The 17,296-nt window shown below is 43.7% G+C and overlaps 1 protein-coding gene across 6 annotated transcripts in view; it reads right to left on the reverse strand.

Moving 5' to 3' along the window:
* The window catches only part of ADGRL3 (adhesion G protein-coupled receptor L3), a 753,570-nt gene that overhangs the window by 581,798 nt on the left and 154,476 nt on the right, over positions 1 to 17,296 (reverse strand). For all 6 annotated transcript variants that reach the window (XM_053298072.1, XM_053298069.1, XM_053298068.1 and 3 more), the window contains exon 2: positions 6,773 to 6,838. The gene's annotated coding sequence lies outside the window, so the exon portion shown is untranslated. The remainder of the gene's footprint in view (positions 1 to 6,772; positions 6,839 to 17,296) is intronic.

The raw sequence follows: 17,296 nt of genomic DNA on the forward strand, positions 1-17,296 counted from the left end.
CTTAACGGCTTGGGTCCAGGCTATTTAAGAGAGTGTCTCCTTTGTCATGAACCCGGTCAGCTTTTACTATCCTCTGGAGTGGTCTGGTTAGGGTTGCCACCAGCTTGTCTGGTGGCGACACAAGACCAGGCTTTCTCTTTGGCTGCTTGTCTGGTGGCGACACAAGACCAGGCTTTCTCTTTGGCTGCCCCGGGGCTTTGGAATATGCCCCCTGTTGAAATAAGAGCATCTCCTTCTCTGTTTGTTTTCAGAAAGACCCTCAAGACTCACCTGTTCTCACAGGCTTTTAATTAGAATTAATTTTAATAATTTGTTTTAATCATTGTTTTATGTGACTGTTTTTATGCTACTGTTTTAATTATGTTGTATTTTAATCTGTGCTGATTTTTAAATATTGTTTTAAATTTTGTACACTGCCTACAGATGTACATATCAGGCAGTATAAAAATATGATAGATAAATAAATAAGTAAAAAAGAGATCTCAGGTTGCAACAAATACTACAGCAACAGAGAACTGACCCTTCCCACTAGTAGTGGAACGATCAAAAATCGTTCCTCCAATGCCCAACTCCGTCAGCCTAACCAGAAGGATACTTTTGTTGATAGTATTGAAAGCAGCTGAGAGGTCCAGGAAAATTAGCAGGGTCACAAACAGGATTGGGCTCATTCCTGGTGCTTCACGCAGGCAACCAAGCCCAGGTTGGGCCGCCCAAGCCTGGGCTTGGGTTACTTGTGTGAACAGCCTCACTGTGTCTCTAGCACTAAGAAGAACTCATGGGTCCCTTGGCAGACATGATGTGTGTGTGTGTATATATATGGATGACAAAACAGTTATGATTTTAAAACCCTTTTGTTCATCAGGTGTTTTGCCTTCTACCTTCTTCAGTAACACATAGTTGTGTGCCACATCTTCTATCTTCCTCATTCCAGTGGAGTCTGGTGAATGAGAATGTGGCCACTTCCCAACATCGTGCTGGGGGTGGTGTTGCCTGAATTGATTCCCTATTTGTTTTATGTTGAAAGGATTCATTTTTTCATTATATAAGTAATATGTGGGGGGGAAAACACCCCCCTGTTCACTCAACAAGTCTATTTCTCAAATTGCTCTGTAGGATGCCCTGTAGAGAAAGAGCTGCAAGAAGATTATATGAGGGGATTTGTCAGATTTAGGCTTCTGAGAACACCCCGCGCAAAAATATGTGGGGACCAGGCCTCATATTGAGTCTATCAAAAATTCAGCATTTTGATTACTTCATTAACATTGGATTGCAGCCAACACTAAGGCGCATGGAACAAATTAGCCATCGTGCATGATTTGAATATTTTGTAGCTCTTTACTTATTAAAAACAAAATTAGACACAATAACATAAAAATTAGTATAACAAAATAATTTTAAATTCCTTGGCAAGGATCAGGAAAATTAACTGCCTTTTTTGTAAAGCAAATCAACACCAATACTAATAGTAATAATGGGACAAGGTATCATATTGCTTACCATCATGCAGTATGCTTCACAGAGACTATTAACACATCTCAGCTTATTTCTTGCTTAAATTGAAGCACCCTTGGGGTTTCCAAAACTTTACATTTTTATTTGTGCTTCAGGTATGCACAGTACGTCATCAAGAACAAAGGATATTCTAATCTAGAGATACTGAATTATCACTTGCAAATTCATTTCAGGTATGAAACAGAGTAACTAAGGGCAAGTCAATCATAACAGGGGCAGCAATGTTAAGCCATCTTGATTATTTTATAGAACTGTGATATAAAAATAAATAATTATAAATGCAAGTAATCACAAGAGGAATTTTCAGCCACCACAAAGAGTAAGAGAAAAGCCATTCAAATTGACAGACAGGTTCTGTATTGTTAACAAATATGTTAATAAGCTCTCATTGTTAACATACGAAGAACGGAAATTTCAGTATTGTTTGCCCACCATTTTCCTGTGTATTTTCTTACACAGGGTTGACGGGGGATCCTGGGGCAAAGCCATGTGCTGGGCCTCCACTCAACTGATCGTGCACACAACTGTGTATTGTATTTCTGTCCCTGATAGCTGGGCAATTCAATTTGAGCTCAAATCAAATTGCAAAAATTGATTCGTGTACATCCTTAATGGAAGGAGTACTGGCAGCTACCAAGCACTTCCGACTACTGCTGGTGTCCCACCACTCATGCAAGTCCTCACAAGAATTTGGGAGATAGTTACCTCACCAGCAGAGTGGCATACTTTATGGTGTCCACAACCACTTTTCTTTTTTTTTTAACAAGAGCACAATGTGCATCACTGCATCACAGTCATGCAGCCATGGGACAAGTGTATTGCACTGCTGTTTTAAAAGATGGTGGTAGCCACCTCTAAGTATACTGTATTGTGCTGTGGATCACTGCTGCTGCCCAAGCTCTTAATCAAATCAAGCACAGGGCAGTGCCTCAGGGCTAGGCTGTGGGACTTCTGATGGCCCAGGCCTCTAATCAATGGCCTACTTATCCGATCCCTGCAAGTGTATTAAGTGAAGTTGCATGCATGTGGGCTCCAGAAGAGCCAGTCAAAGGGATTGGGGAATTAAAAAGCGCGGGGGGGGGACCCCTTGGCAATATCATCATCTACATTTTTTCTTTTGTCTATCACTCTAGATTTCCAGGATGTTCACTGTTGGGAGATTCATCAGGACTGCTCCAAGAAGGCCTTATAGGACATTAGACTGATCTAATGAAGCTGATAGGTAGCCCCATATTTGAAAAGAACTTTTCTGGGCTACAACAAAACCAAATACCTTGTATCTCAGTGGGTTATAAGAGAACTTAATCTTGTCTAATCTCAATGAGTTATAGATACTGATCATAAAAACATAGGAAGCTGCCTTATATCAAGTCAGACCACTGGTTCATCTAACTCAGCATTATCTACACTTACTGGCAGCCACTCTCCTAGGTTTCAGATAGGAGTCTCTCTCAGCCCTATCTGGAGATTCCAGGGAGTGAACCTAAGACCTTCTGCACGCAAACAGATGCTCTACCACTGAACTAGGACCCCATCCTCTAAGGGGAATATCTTACAGCAGACAGTCCCCACATGTAATCACCCATATCAATGCAAGCCAAGGCAAAGCTTGTTTAGCAAAAGGGACAATTCATGCTTTTGACTGCAGGACCAGCTCTCCTCCTAGATCACCAGTGCTCCCTGAACCTGCTCAGAAGGCTTGTTCTTTGGAGGCTGCTATTAATCCACAAGAAGGCTGTGCTAATTATGTATGGTGCTAATTCAGTATCTGTTCCAAAATATAGGAAAGTGTTTACATTGCTAATGCACTCCTCTCAACTCTACTAGAAAGAAGATATAATGCCATTCCTTGTGTGAATTGTTGGTGCTCCTGAGGAACTGAAGAAATAGAAACCATAATCCATCCGTTTATGCAGTTTCTATAGAGAAGAAAGAGATACACTTATAACATATCTGACTGCTCCTTTCCCAGGCAGGTCACTGACATGGTATATAACATTTTCGTTGTGGATTCAAAACCCTAGGTAACTACTAATTCAGCTGCAAAGTCTGCGTTTTAGCTATTCAGACTCAAAACATTTTACTCAGTGGGTTTACAGCAGTGGGTGCTGCTGTTTTTAATTTTTTAAATTCTGTCAACAGTGATTTGTAAAGTTAAATTTTAATCACTCTGATATGGGAGCTTTTGTGATTTATCTTTCCCTGAATTTTATAGTATGGCTGCCTTCGCACATAATACAAAATTTGAGGTAAAGTAGGCAGAAGTTCAATTTCATGTTCATCAGAATGCATTAATCTGCAGTTTCATCACAAAAGTGACCCAAGGTTTTTGAGCTGAAACCGTAATCCAAACATATGGTTTGTTGTGAGTTTCACTGCTCCTACCTGAGGTTCGAAGGCAGCATTAGGGATATGCAAACCAGCTTGACGTCGAGCCAGTTCGGTTAAAGGGTTCGGGGTTGAACCACACCACCCCCTGTTCGGTCCGACCCTGGAACGAACACTCTCGGACTGTTTGGGGGTTCACAATGTTTTTTCCATTTTTTTTAAAGTCACTTATCCCCTTTGTGGGAGTTCCTTGAGGCAGTGGGGTGGGTTATTCCCCCTTCCCTCGCCCACCTCTGTTATCACCCCCTCCAGCTGGTTCAGCCAGTTCTTCGGCTGGTTCGGGCTTCTGTAGATCAGCATGGTGGCCATTTTGGACAGCACCGCGCATGTGGAAATGTGCTCTGTGAGGCCCTGGGTCATGCCAGGCCTTGCAGAGGCCATTTGCGCATGCACAGTCCAAAATGGCTGCTGCGCCGAACTACAGAAGCCCGAACATGCCGAAGAACTGGCCGAACTGGCTGGAGGGGGTGATAATGAAGGCCAGCAGGGGGCGGGGGAACCTCCACAGACTCCCCCCCGCTGCAGTCTCAAGTAACTCCCACGGAGGGGGTAACTGACAGGACTGATCGGGGGGGATGGTTCGAGGGGGTGCCGGACCAAACTGGTCTGGTCAGGTTTGAGTCCGGTCTGAACCAAACCAGGCCAGCCAGTTCCATGAACATCCCTGGGCAGCATCATGTTTGAATTTTGCCACTGCCATAACCTCGGTTTTGTGCTGTGGCTTCTACCAAAACCATAGAGAAGGCAGCTCAGAAATGTGCCAGCTCCATACCTGCTGCGCTTCTCAATGGCTGCCTCTCGGAGCACTTGCTCCACCCCCCACCATCTCCTCATGCCTCCAGCGGTTGTCTGGCAACAGGGACGCATTGCCATGTCAAAAGCTTCAGAGCATGTAAAAGGGAACAGTTGCATAGGGGATGCCTGCTTTACACTGTATCTCATGTTTCCCCCCTTTGGAAATCTGCAGGAAAAAAGGGTGGGATGACAAGGTGGGTACTTTGTGGAGAGGTCTGCACAAATCAACTGATGAAGAAATATTTGCACAAGCATAGAGTGTCCCGGTGACACCAGAAACCAGGCAATACTGTTGTTCCCCAACAAACAAAACACATGCGGGGGGGATACCCGGTGGGGGGGATACCCGGGGTCTGGGTTGAAAGGCAGCCCCTGAAATTCTTGAGTGGCTCTGCTCTATTTTTTGTACAAATTGGTAGGGGAAGGGGGCCCAGCCCCTTCCGTCCCACTGGAGCATTATTCAATCTAATCACACAAGAGATTCCTCCTGTGTTGAGATGACAGATGGTGCTCTGGAGTGGACCACTCTATTATGAGAGTGAGAGGTCATGGAGACAAGCACGCAGGCCAGAGCGCTGTTGCTGCCCAGCTCTGTTGCTAGATCCACACAAACCTGGGGAAGGGCACCTCATCAACACTTTTCCAGGTTGCGGTGACTGGTAGACAGCAGGAGCGAAAGCATTCACTCTTGCAGTCTGGTCGTCCCTTGGCACATATGCATGTTGATCTTTGCCCAGAATGGCTACCTGGCTTGCCAGGGATCAGTGAAAACAGGGGGTCCCCTCACCCACGATTCCCCGTGGTAGCAGATCTACATGCGCCACAATGCTCAGCTCAGCTCAGGAATTTTGACTGTTACTAGGAGCCATCCATGATCTTGCCAGACTGAGCCCACAGGGAAACAGCTGGACACATGGAGCGGCACAGACTCCTTGGGAGCCTGTAGGGGTTGAGTGTAGAGCAGAATGTGAAAAGAAGGCATTCTATTTTTAAACAGATATATCAGCGGGGGGGGGGCGGCCTACAGTTGGATTGCCTAATTCACGAGAGCACAGATTGACAAAGTCCCAAAGCCCCTGGAGCCTCTGGTCCTCCCCAGTGGACTGGCCCACTCATGAGAGGGCTAATCCCTGGACAGCAAACCGACACGGGGAAAGAGGTGTGTTGGGGCTTCCTGGACTGCTTTGACTGGATCTGCAATCACAAGAGCATCTTTTCTCACAGTGGGCCAGATCCCAGGATCCTTTGCCCGCCCTCATACACATATTCCCTCCTAGGAAGTCATCAGGATCCCTTCCCAGAGTAACAGAAAAATAGTGCCCCTCTCCATCCCCCACTCCCATAAACAGCAATTGTGCTTGTTCAAGACTATTTGGCTCTTGCGAGTGCAGGCATGCAAATGTTGTGAGGGAAAGGGTTTAAATGTGCTTTCCCTGCTGAAGGCATGCTGAAAAGGCAATCACATTGGGCACGCCCCCTTGAAGATCATAGCCAATGGCTGCCATGCTGCTGATATGCTTGATGCTTTGCTCACAGTCTGGCGATGCAAGCACTACAGAGCTTTCTTGGATGCAGCCTTAGTGGACATTGGGGGGGCGGGGTATTTCCTCTGCCCTGAAACTGGAGGTTGTCCAACCTGGGTTGGAAGATGGTCTACACTACAGGATGATTCCTGGGTTCAAGAGTTAACCTCAGGTATGTCAACCCATGGTCTGGCATTTTTACTCTAAGGAGGCCTTCAGAATCTCATGCACTTCAATAAATCAACACTTGTATTGTCCATGAACTGTTGAGAAATGCAGACAAGCAATGTCAGGGGAAAAAACCTTAAATAACCACACCCCTACACACCATTACATCTTATTCACATCCAATTTAATGTTTTAACTAAATATATGTCCACATACATGATACATACTCCTAATATGTAAAGAGAGGGACATTAAACAATGTTATACTTGGATTCATAAATTAAAAGCAATAAAATCATGATTTGAAGTGTCATATGACCAAGCTCATTGCACTGCAAAAATATTTTGGATCACTGAAACCCAGCTAAAACAGCTGCTACAATTACCTGAATTTGTTCTTCAGCTGCTAAAAATCCATATATCTTTTCTGCAGACCAACAAATTCAGCATATCTGAAGGGGAAAATGAAAATAAAAAATTATGCTTACTTGCACTTGTCTCCAAGAAATAATCACAATCTTTTTATACCTCCCTATATAACAAAACTGTTCGGTAAACTGTTTCCTGGGCAACTATACTATATATAAAGATTTAATGTGAACCATTGTGAAGCATACCTTTCCACATAATTATTTTACTTCATTTTAAAAATTTATACCCTGCCTTTCTCACAAAAGTTCCTGCAGTACATTAAAAATAAAATATAAAATAAAAATCACCAACACTACACAGAATACATGAAATCACATTCAAAACAAGAGCAACACCCCCCAAATAATGTTCACACACAGCAGCTTCAGATTGTTCACGCCCTACTTAAAATATATTGTTTAAGGTAAACATGCCACACTCCTGAAGGCTTAATCTCAATGCACTTTGTTGCTTAGTAATGACTGGTATTCTTTTTTCATTGGTAAAATATGCCATTTCAAGAACTGATTTATGATTATTATGATTTTAAAATCTCTTAAGTGTTTATCTTACTTTAACCTGTGTAATTTCATCTAATTTAAAAAGGGGTCCCAGCTAAGGCTTCTTCTAGACTCCAGTGGAAAATGTACACCAGACAGGAATGACCCAAAAGCCCTATTCAGCCCTGTACAATCACCGAGGACCGCCAGACAACTTTGCAAGAGTCACATTATGTTGCTGGAGGGTGAGAGAAGTGTCCAGTGTTGGAAGGACCAGTACTAATTATGGTCATGAGTGGAGGTGTAAGATCAGGTCGGAACCTCAGTTAAACATATTTCTTTACTAGTATTAAGAGCTATACACATGACACAGGCTCTGCACATTAAGTCTGGCCCACAAATTGGCATATATGTATTTGCACTCTCTTCAATGGGGAATTCAGCGACTCACTCATACACTATTTAGCTTCTGCTGGGGATTCCCGTAATCAGTGTTCTGTCTAATTTTTTTCATCTGTGTGCAGAATGAGTCTTGTTCTGGGTGGAAGCATAAGTATAAGCAATGTACTGTATGCACAAATGCATTCAGAATCGGGCCTTCCTGATTCAACCTGAGTGGGATATAAAATTAACTGAGCAGACATTAAAAAAATGTGTGAGGGAACACTGCCCGTAATGTTTAAGCAATCTGAGCAATGTTGGGAAGTGACAGTGCAGATATGCACTTCAGAATAACTTTAGACCCAGTGATCAGAGACCGTAAAGCTACATGAATTAAATCTACTAAAACCTCTGGAAGAGGTTTTTGAGGGGGTTGTGGCACAAAACTAGTGCAAAACATTGGATGAGATGTTCATTTCCCCCCCTGAACTTAGCAAGGAATCCTGACTTGAGATGTCAGGTACACCCTAAAAGAAAACAGCACAAAACTCAGGGAGCACATTCTCATGAGCAGTGAGAAAGGGCTACAGGGTTTGCAGGGAGGAAGCCCTAAAGCGCTTACCTACCCGCAGACAATTATTTCACCTTCAGCAGTTCTGAGGGTTGGGGAGCTGGGACGTATCGCCGTGCATAGTCCTGCCCCCTGGAGCTCCAAATATACACTGTGCGAGTCCACAGGATCCCCCTCCCCTCCCTGAATCTCCTAGAAGCTGCTTGCAGCCAGAGCTGACAGATGCTTTTAAAAACGAGGTTAAGGAAGCGCTTGCTCCTTTAACCTCATTTTAAAGGGAGGCTTCAAAGGCAGGTTTGCCACCATGGTGCTGCCAGTATCAGCCTGATCCTGGCCGATACTGATCCAGGCCGATAAAACTGAGGTGCAAAACTGGGGTGGGCTCCCGTAGCCTGGTTTTGTGAATAGCCTCAGGGTTTGTGGCACAAAGCTCTGGAAAAGGTTTTGAGGGTGTACCAAACTTTGGAATTTGTGGTTTAAAAAGCTCCTAGGCAAGATATACTGAATCAGCAAGGGAACTGTCCAGCCAAGGAATCCAACAAAGGAATAGCCTGCTTTCCGTGGAGCATGGGAACCACCAGGCTCAAGGGCGAGCCCAGTGCTCCCAAGATGGCTAGCCCGCCTAAAGCACCCTCCCCTTAAATGAGGTTCATGGAACGAGCGCTCCATTAACCTCATTTCATTGCTCGTGTGTCAGCACGGCACACAATGACAGATGAGTAGACCCCCAGCCGTGAGGATGCAAGCAGCCTCCTGGGCTTGGGGGTCTCTCCAGGATGCCCTGCGCACTTGCATGGGGCATCCCGGGACTTCTGGGGGCCACGTGGCCCCCGATCCCCACAGCCCCTGCTGGCTCCATGATGACGGAGCTGGCTGTTGTGTAGGTGGCCGGCTCAGCAAACCTCTATTCTGTACTTGTAAGATCTCACTTGAAATACTGTGTCCAGTTCTGGGCACCACATTTTAAGAACAACATTGATGAACTGGAACAGGTTCAGAGGAAGGCAACAAAAATGGCGTGAGGTCTGGAAACCCAATCCTATGATGACTGGTTGAAGGAGCTGGGTATCTTTCATCTGGAGAAGACAAGACAAGACAAGGCGGCGGGTGTGGGTGGGTGGGATGAACATGATAGCCATCTTCCGATATCTGAAGGATTATTACACAGGAGAAGAACATACTTGTTCTTTGTTGCTACTGAGGACAGTATTAGAACCAATGGCTTGAAATCGCAAAGAAGCAGGTTTAGGTTAGACACTGACTAGAAAGAATGTTCTAACTATAAGAGCTGTTCAACAGTGGGACAGTGAACCTCATGCAGTGTTAGGCTCTCTTTCTCTAGAGGTTTTCAAAAGAGAGATGCTGTAGCAGATTTCTGCACTGAGCAGTGAGTTGGACAATAAGGCCTCTAAGATCCCTTCCAGCTCTAACATTCTATTATTCTAGGATCCGTTCCTGTATTTAACAAATTGCCAATCTGATTAAAGAGTTACCTTTTCTGGTTACATCTGAAAAACTAAATTCAATGTTTTATCACCAACAATTCAATATTATGATTAAAAAAACCCGAACAACAAATAATCTGATGTCTGTGTTTATGTGTCTGTAAAAGAAAAGCAAGCACTTTGAATTTTAAAACTGGAGACAGAAAGAGAAGTACTTATTTTCTAAGTGATACGCTCACTTGACTTACACCTTCTCTTCTACTGTGCTCTGCTTATTTATCTATTATATATTGTTAAGAGTCGGTTGGTTGGTTGGTTTGTGCAAAAAAAAACCCTCACACTTCCCAATGACCTATGGATACCAAATTCTGCATACACAATCCGGCCACTGAAATTAACTGAATGCTTTACTTTTTACACCAGAATACACTCAGTGAAAATTTTTTGGTAGTTTTTTAGATGAAATTCTGAATATCATACTTCCTGATATCTATATATACAATTTTTTTCACACTCTGAAATTAGCTGAATGCACTACTTTTTACACCAGAATATGCAGGAGAGGGGAGATTTGTATTTTTTAAAAGAAATCCTGAAGATAATCAAACTGAACTGTTATTTTTCTCAACCTATTTTAACACCCAATAATCATATCAATGATTCAAAAACCACATCATGCCCACAAGAAGCAGAAGATCTTTCTCAGGTTCAAATGTACTGATTCAAATTTACCATATACGGTAATTATTTAATAAAATTGATAAATTAGAAGTTGAAATCCTACAAACTTGAAACTGTTCTTTTACTTCTCTTTTGCAAACACATTAATATAAAATTATATTACATATATTTAATCTCTTGAACTTTCCTATAGGTGTAATCTACGCAAAATGACTTTGCCTGGTCCATGATTGGCTTCATCTACTAATCTATTATATATTTTGGAGAAATTGTGAATTTGTTTGTGCGAAATAAAGTCATACTTCTCAATTACCTACAGATATCAAATTTTGAATGAACAATCCTGCAACTTAAATTTACTGAATTCAGTGGTGCTGCTACTACTATTGATTGATTGATTGATTAAGTGCCATCAAGTCGGTGTTGACTCTTAGCAACCACATAGATAGATTCTCTCCAGGATGATCTGTCTTCAACTTGGCCTTATAGGTCTCTCAGTGGTGCATTCATTACTGTCATAGTTGAGTCCATCTACCTTGCTGCTGGTCATCCTCTTCTTCTCTTAACTTCAACTTTTCCCAGTGTTATGGACTTCTCAAGGGAGCTGGGGCTTCGCATAATTTGTCTGAAGTATGATAGTTTGAGCCTGGTCATTTGTGCCTTGAGTGAAAATTCTGGATTGATTTGTTCTATGATCCATTTGTTTGTTTTCCTGGCTGCCCATAGTATCCTCAAAAGTCTTCTCCAGCACCAAAGTTAAAAAGTGTCAATACTTTTTCTGTCCTGCTACTTCAAAGTCCAGCTTTTGCATCCATAGAGTGTCATGGGAAAAACCATTGTCTGAACAATTCTATATCTTTGTAGGTGTAGAAATGTCACGGCATCTAAATATCCTTTCCAATGTCTTCATTGCAACCATACCAAGTGCTGGTCTGCAGTGTATTTTTTGACTGCTGGATCCTTTACTGTTGATGTTTAATCCTAAAAGGCAGAAGCTATCCACCACTTCAATGTCTTCATTATCAATTCGGAGGCTGGTTGCTGTACCCATTGTCATTAGTTTAGTCTTCTTTCCATTTAGTCGTATTTCCATTTTTTCACTGTGCTCCTTCACTACTAGAGCTTGCAGATCATCCACATTCTCATTCTTCTTATCAGAGTAGTGTCATCAACATAGCGCAGGTTATTGGTGTTTCTTCCTCCAGCTTTAAAACCACACTTATCTTCTTCCAATCCAGTTTCCCTCAGTCTATGTTCAGCATATAAATTGAATAAAGAAGGAGAAAGTATACAGTCTTGTCTTACTCCTTTGCCAATCTGGAACCAGTCTGTTTCACCATGTTCTGTCTGGACTGTGGCTTCCTGTCCTGTGTAGAGGTTTCTCATGAGAACAATGAGATGTTCTGGGATGCCCATTTTTCTAAGGATATTCCACAACTTGACGTGGTCGATGCAGTAGAAGGCTTTTCTGTAGTCAATAAAGCACATATTGACTTCTTTTTGGTATTCTTTGGCTTTCTTAGTTATCCGGCATGCATCAGCAATAACGTCTCTTGTTCCTCAGCCTTTTCTGAAACCAGCTTGAACATCTGGCATTTCCCTTTCCACGTAGGGCTCTAATCTGTGTTGGATGATCCTTAACATTATTTTGCTAGCATGTGAAATTAAGGATATTGTGCAAAGGTTTGCACAATCTGTTAAGTCTCCTTTCTTTGGTACTGGTATGTAGACTGACCTCTTCCAGTCTATTGGCCACTGTGTCATTCTCCAAATTTGCTGGCATAGTTTGCTTAGAGCCTTGACTGATTTTTCCTCTGTTGCCTGCCATATTTCTATAACTATTCCATCAATTCCTGTAGACTTCCGACTTGGTAGTGACTGGAGTGCTGATCATCTTCCCGCATTAGATGTTCTTGCAAGAGAGCCAGTGTGGTGAAGAGAGCCAGTGGGGTGTAGTGGTTAGAGTGCTGGACTAGGACCGGGGAGACCCGAGTTCAAATCCCCATTCAGCCATGAGGGGTGACTCTGGGCCAGTCACTTCTCTCTCAGCCTAACCTACTTCACAGGGTTGTTGTGACGAGAAACTCAAGTATGTAGTATACCGCTCTGGGCTCCTTGGAGGAAGAGCGGGATATAAATGTAAATAAATAAATAAATAAAAATAAATCCTCTAGAGTATCTTGAATGTTGACGTCCCTGCTGTACAGATTTTCAGTATACTCCTTCCATCTTCCATGTTTGATCTTCTCTGAATCAGTTACTATCTGTCCTTTGGCATCCCTTAACACACCAATTTGAGGCTGGAACCTCCTTCTGAGTTCAGAGATCTTTTGGAAAACTTTCCTTGTTTTTCCATGTCTATTTCCATCCTCAAGGTCTTTACATATGTTGTTGTACTGCTGTTGTACATATGTTGTACTGCTCCTTGTCTCTTCTAACAGCTTTCTGAAATTCCCTATTAACAACAACAAATATTTATATAGCGGTTTTCAACAAAAGCAGTTTGTTTCCCAAAGCAGTTTACATAGAGAAATAATAATAAATAAATAAGATGGCTCCCTGTCCCCAAAGGACTCACAATCCAAAAAGAAACATAAGACAGACACCAGTAACAGTCACTAGAAGTACTATGCTGGAGGTGGAGAGGGCCAGTTACTCTCCCCCTGCTAAATAATTTTTTTTAAAGGTGCCTCTTTGCCCAGTTAGCAGGGGAGTTTATTAAGTTCCTTCATGAGGTCTTTATCTTTCTTAACTTTGGCTTCTCTCCTCTTTTTGGCAATTTCCACCGTCCGTTCTGACATCCATTTTGCTTTTTTCTGTTTCTTGGTTTTTGGCAGTCTCTTTTCACATTTGTCCTTAACAAGTAATTTGATTTCATTCCACAGTTCCTCTTGAAAATGGTGGAAATTTTCTCAAGATCATATGATCTTGAGAAAATATGATCACATTTTCCCAAGATCATATCGTGGAAACTGAATAGCTTTGTTTTTCCGCTTTAGCTTGACTTGGAGCTTGCACATGAGCAGTTCGTGATCTGTTCTACAATCAGCCCCCAGCCACGTCTTTGCTGTTAGAACTAAGCTCTTTCACCTCCTTGCACCAATAATGTAATCAATTTGATTTCTGTGTTCTCCATCTGGTGATGTCCATGTGTACAGGTGCCTCTTTGGTTGTCTGAAGAATGTGTTAGCAATGAAGAGATCACTGGACTGGCAGAAACTAAGAAGTCATTCTCCTGCTTCATTTTTGTTTCCTAGGCCATACAGTCCGACCGTGTTTTCCTCCTTACCATTTCCAATGGCATGCCAGTCTCCAACTACCACCAACACATCTTGCTTGCATGTTCTGTCAACTTCAGACTTCAAGTTCTGTCAACTTGAGCATAAAACCCATCAACTTCCTCTTCTTCTGCATCAGTCATTGGGGCATAGACTTGAAAAAATGTCATGTTAAAGGGTTGTCCACGAAATCTAATTAATATTAGTTGGTCACTGACCATATTGTATCCAAGTACTGTCATTGCTATATCTTTCCTGACTATGAAAGCAACACTTTTCCTTCTTTTCTTTTCTTTTTTGTCCTAAGTAGTAAATGGTATGATTTTCTGACTGAAAGTGTCCAATTCCAGTTCATTTTAACTCATTGATGACCAAGATGTCAATCTGTAGCCGATTCATTTCATCTTTCACTATGTTGAGCTTTCCCATATTCATGCTTCTTACGTTCCACATGCCCACTGTAATTCTACCTTTGCAGTTTCAGATTTTCTTTTTCTGCATGGCAACATCAGCAGCTAGACGTCCAAAAGGCTTTAACCTAACCACATCATTAACACCAGCGGTACTCTGAAAGATCCTCAGGTCTTCCTCAGTAGCATGTTGAGCACCTACCATCCGACCCGAGGGGCCCATCATCTGGCACTACATCGACAATCAATCCATCTTGTTAATCCATGTGGTTTTCCTGGTAAAATACAGGAGTGGTTTACCATTGCCTTCTCCCACACAATATGAAACAATGCTTTTGTCATTATCACTGAAGTGATTGTCTGCCTCCAGCACCTTCCTATATCACTGCTGCACAATATAGGTGCCTGTTTGCTTTAGCTGGGGAGCTAGGATGACCTTCATGCCCTGGGGGACCCTACCTGGTGTATACTTCCTGGCGTATACTTGCTCATCCAGTGTCATTTTAAATACTCTTGCTTTGTGTGTGGGGGACCACACCCTTTCAGCTCCTGCAATGGGGACATGAGAATTGGGGCGCTAGCCAGGACCAGCAGGCCAACTGGAAGCTTGGAAGTCAAGGGGGAAATGTGATGGGTAAAGGGACCTAGCCCAATCAAGTTTCCTGCCTTGTTGTGTCTGCTTGTAAATTATCCCAGTAAGGTTGACATTGATTATTTGGCCAGGAGTTTCTTGTTTGGATTTTGTATTCCGTTTAGCAGCCCTTGTTTGCCGTACTGTTTGCACAACCTCAAGTCTGTGGTGGGGTTAGAGCAGGTCATGTGTGTTAGAAGTTTGGAGGAAGTTTTTTTTGGTGTGTGGGGGAGGAAGGGTTTCTTGGTCCATTCACTGCCCCCCAGTACCATCTCTTAGGCACCTTTTTGGAATGGTGTGTATGTCAGAGGACGGGGCGGGATGCCATCATGCATTTTTTGGATGATTTTTTTGTTTATTGGGCCAGCTGGCTCCCTGATTTGTCAGCTCCTTATGCATGCTTGTCAGGGTTTGGTGGATGAATTGGGTGTTCCCTCACAAGTGCTTTCCTTTTTGGGTATCAAAATTGATTCTATTCAAGGCTGTTGACATTTGCCTGGTGAGAAGGTGTCCATCTTGGTGCTTTGTTTGTGGTGATTTATGGAAATTAAAAAGGCCACTTTGAAGGAGTTTCAATACCTGATAGGACACCTTAATTTCGCCTGCCGTGTGGTGGCACCTGGCCAAGCCTTCTTGCAGCACCTATGTGATGAAATCTCTAGGATTAGTGCTCCACATCATCAGCCACACGTCACATATGCTTGGAGGGAGGACCTCCAAGTTTGGTTGCAATGTCTCAGTGAGTTTAATGAAGTATCCTTGTGGAGGGCTTAGCTTTTGCTGGAGGCTGAGTTGCAGGTCCACTCGGATGCATCAAGATTGCACGGGTTCGGTTTGTATTTGGGGGGGCACTGGTGCATGGCTGTATGGCCACCAGAGTGGGCTGAAAGGGGGGGGGGGTGATCCATGACCTTATGTTTTTGGAGTTTTTTTTCTATTGTGGTGGCAGTGTTTATTTGGGCACCCAATCTCTGGAACCGCTCAGTGCGCTTTTGGTGCATTATCAAGATAATCAACACCCTTTCTTCTCATAACTGGAGGGTCATGCAGCTAGTGCATATCTTTACTTTGAGAAGCTTGCAATTTAATATCATGTTCCTTGCTCATCATGTTCTGGGACTGGATATCGGCATAGTTGATGCCTTGTATCGGATGTAGGTTGAGCGATTCCACCAGTTTGCCCCAGAAGCTGATCCTGTGCCTGTGGCACTACCTGTGGAGCTGTGGATAATTGTAGGTTGGAAGCTGATCGGGCCATAGAACAGTCCCTTGCAGCCAGCACTAGAGATCAGTATGAGGCAGCCAACAGTGAGTTTAGGTGGTTCAGATCAGAGTCAGGCCTATTGGATGCTTGGCCCATACTGGCGGAGCACTTGATGCCATACTATATGGAGCTTCACGCCAGAGGCTTGGCCCCTCTTTCCATTTCAGGGCGGCTTTTGGCTCTTTCTTTTATAGCCAAGAAGGGCGGGTTTGTAGATAATACAGGGGATTTCAGGATTAGGAGCATAATTGAAGGCTGTGTTAGGAATCAGCCCCAGGGAGGTGATGTCAGATCACCTATCTCGCCAGTGATTCTTGCTCAGGTTGTTGGCCATTTTCAGACACTTTGTGCATCCCATTTCGAGACCCTGCTTTTTCATGCCGCTGCACTGCTGGCCTTTTGGGGGCTTAGCCAGTTAGTGGTCTCCTCTAAATTGGACTTCTCAGGCAGGACATTATTCAGGGGTGATGTTCAGGTTCCTCGGGCTGTGTTGCAGGTTCATTTGAGGGTCTCCAAGATGGATCAGAGGCAAGGGGGGTGACTTTACAGCTTAGGCATTGCTCTGACCCACTGATTTGCCCCATAACGGCCATGCTGGTATATCTTTCAGTCTGTGGGGATTCTCATGGTTCTTTCTTTATTCACTCTCCTGGTGTTCCTTTGACTTGTTACCAGTTTTGGATCCTCACCAAGTCTACATTATACACGGCAGAAGTGCCTGTGGGTTTGTTTGGGACTCAGTCTTTTAGGATAGAGTTAGCATCCAGAGTGGCGGCAGCTGGCCTGCCCCCAGCCTCCATCCAAAGTATTGGTTGTTGGCACTCTTCTGCCTACTGGAGTTATGTTCAGTCCTTCGAGGGGCCTAGGAAATTCTTTTGCATATGTCAGGAGCCACCATGGTTTAGTCCGCAATTTGATCTGCATTCACAGTTTTGTGTTCTGGGCCACTCATTGCTCCTGCTCTAGCAACTGGGGAACCCCGCTGAGTTGCGACGCCTTTGCTTGGGTAGAGCGGCTTGGAAGACGAGGCATGGCATGGTGTCAGCTGCTACCCCTGCTGCTCCAACATTTCAGCTCTTGCCCTCACCCGCAAATATTGGTCCTTCATCTTGGTGGCAACGACCTAGGACAGCTGAAGGTAAAGGCTCTTATCTTGCAAGCAGCAGTAGATTTTCAAGTCCTTTTGGCCTGTTGGCCACAGTTAATAGTTGTCTGGTCTTATGTGATTCCTAGGCACTGCTGGTGCTAGGGACACCCATGCGATAGACAGGGCGTGTAGGGGAGTCAACTGTGAGCTGGGCAGAATCGTGCAATTGGTTGGAGGAATGTGTATCCCTC

The sequence above is a fragment of the Hemicordylus capensis genome, chromosome 2, assembly GCF_027244095.1.
Source record: "Hemicordylus capensis ecotype Gifberg chromosome 2, rHemCap1.1.pri, whole genome shotgun sequence".
Lineage (NCBI taxonomy): Eukaryota > Metazoa > Chordata > Lepidosauria > Squamata > Cordylidae > Hemicordylus > Hemicordylus capensis.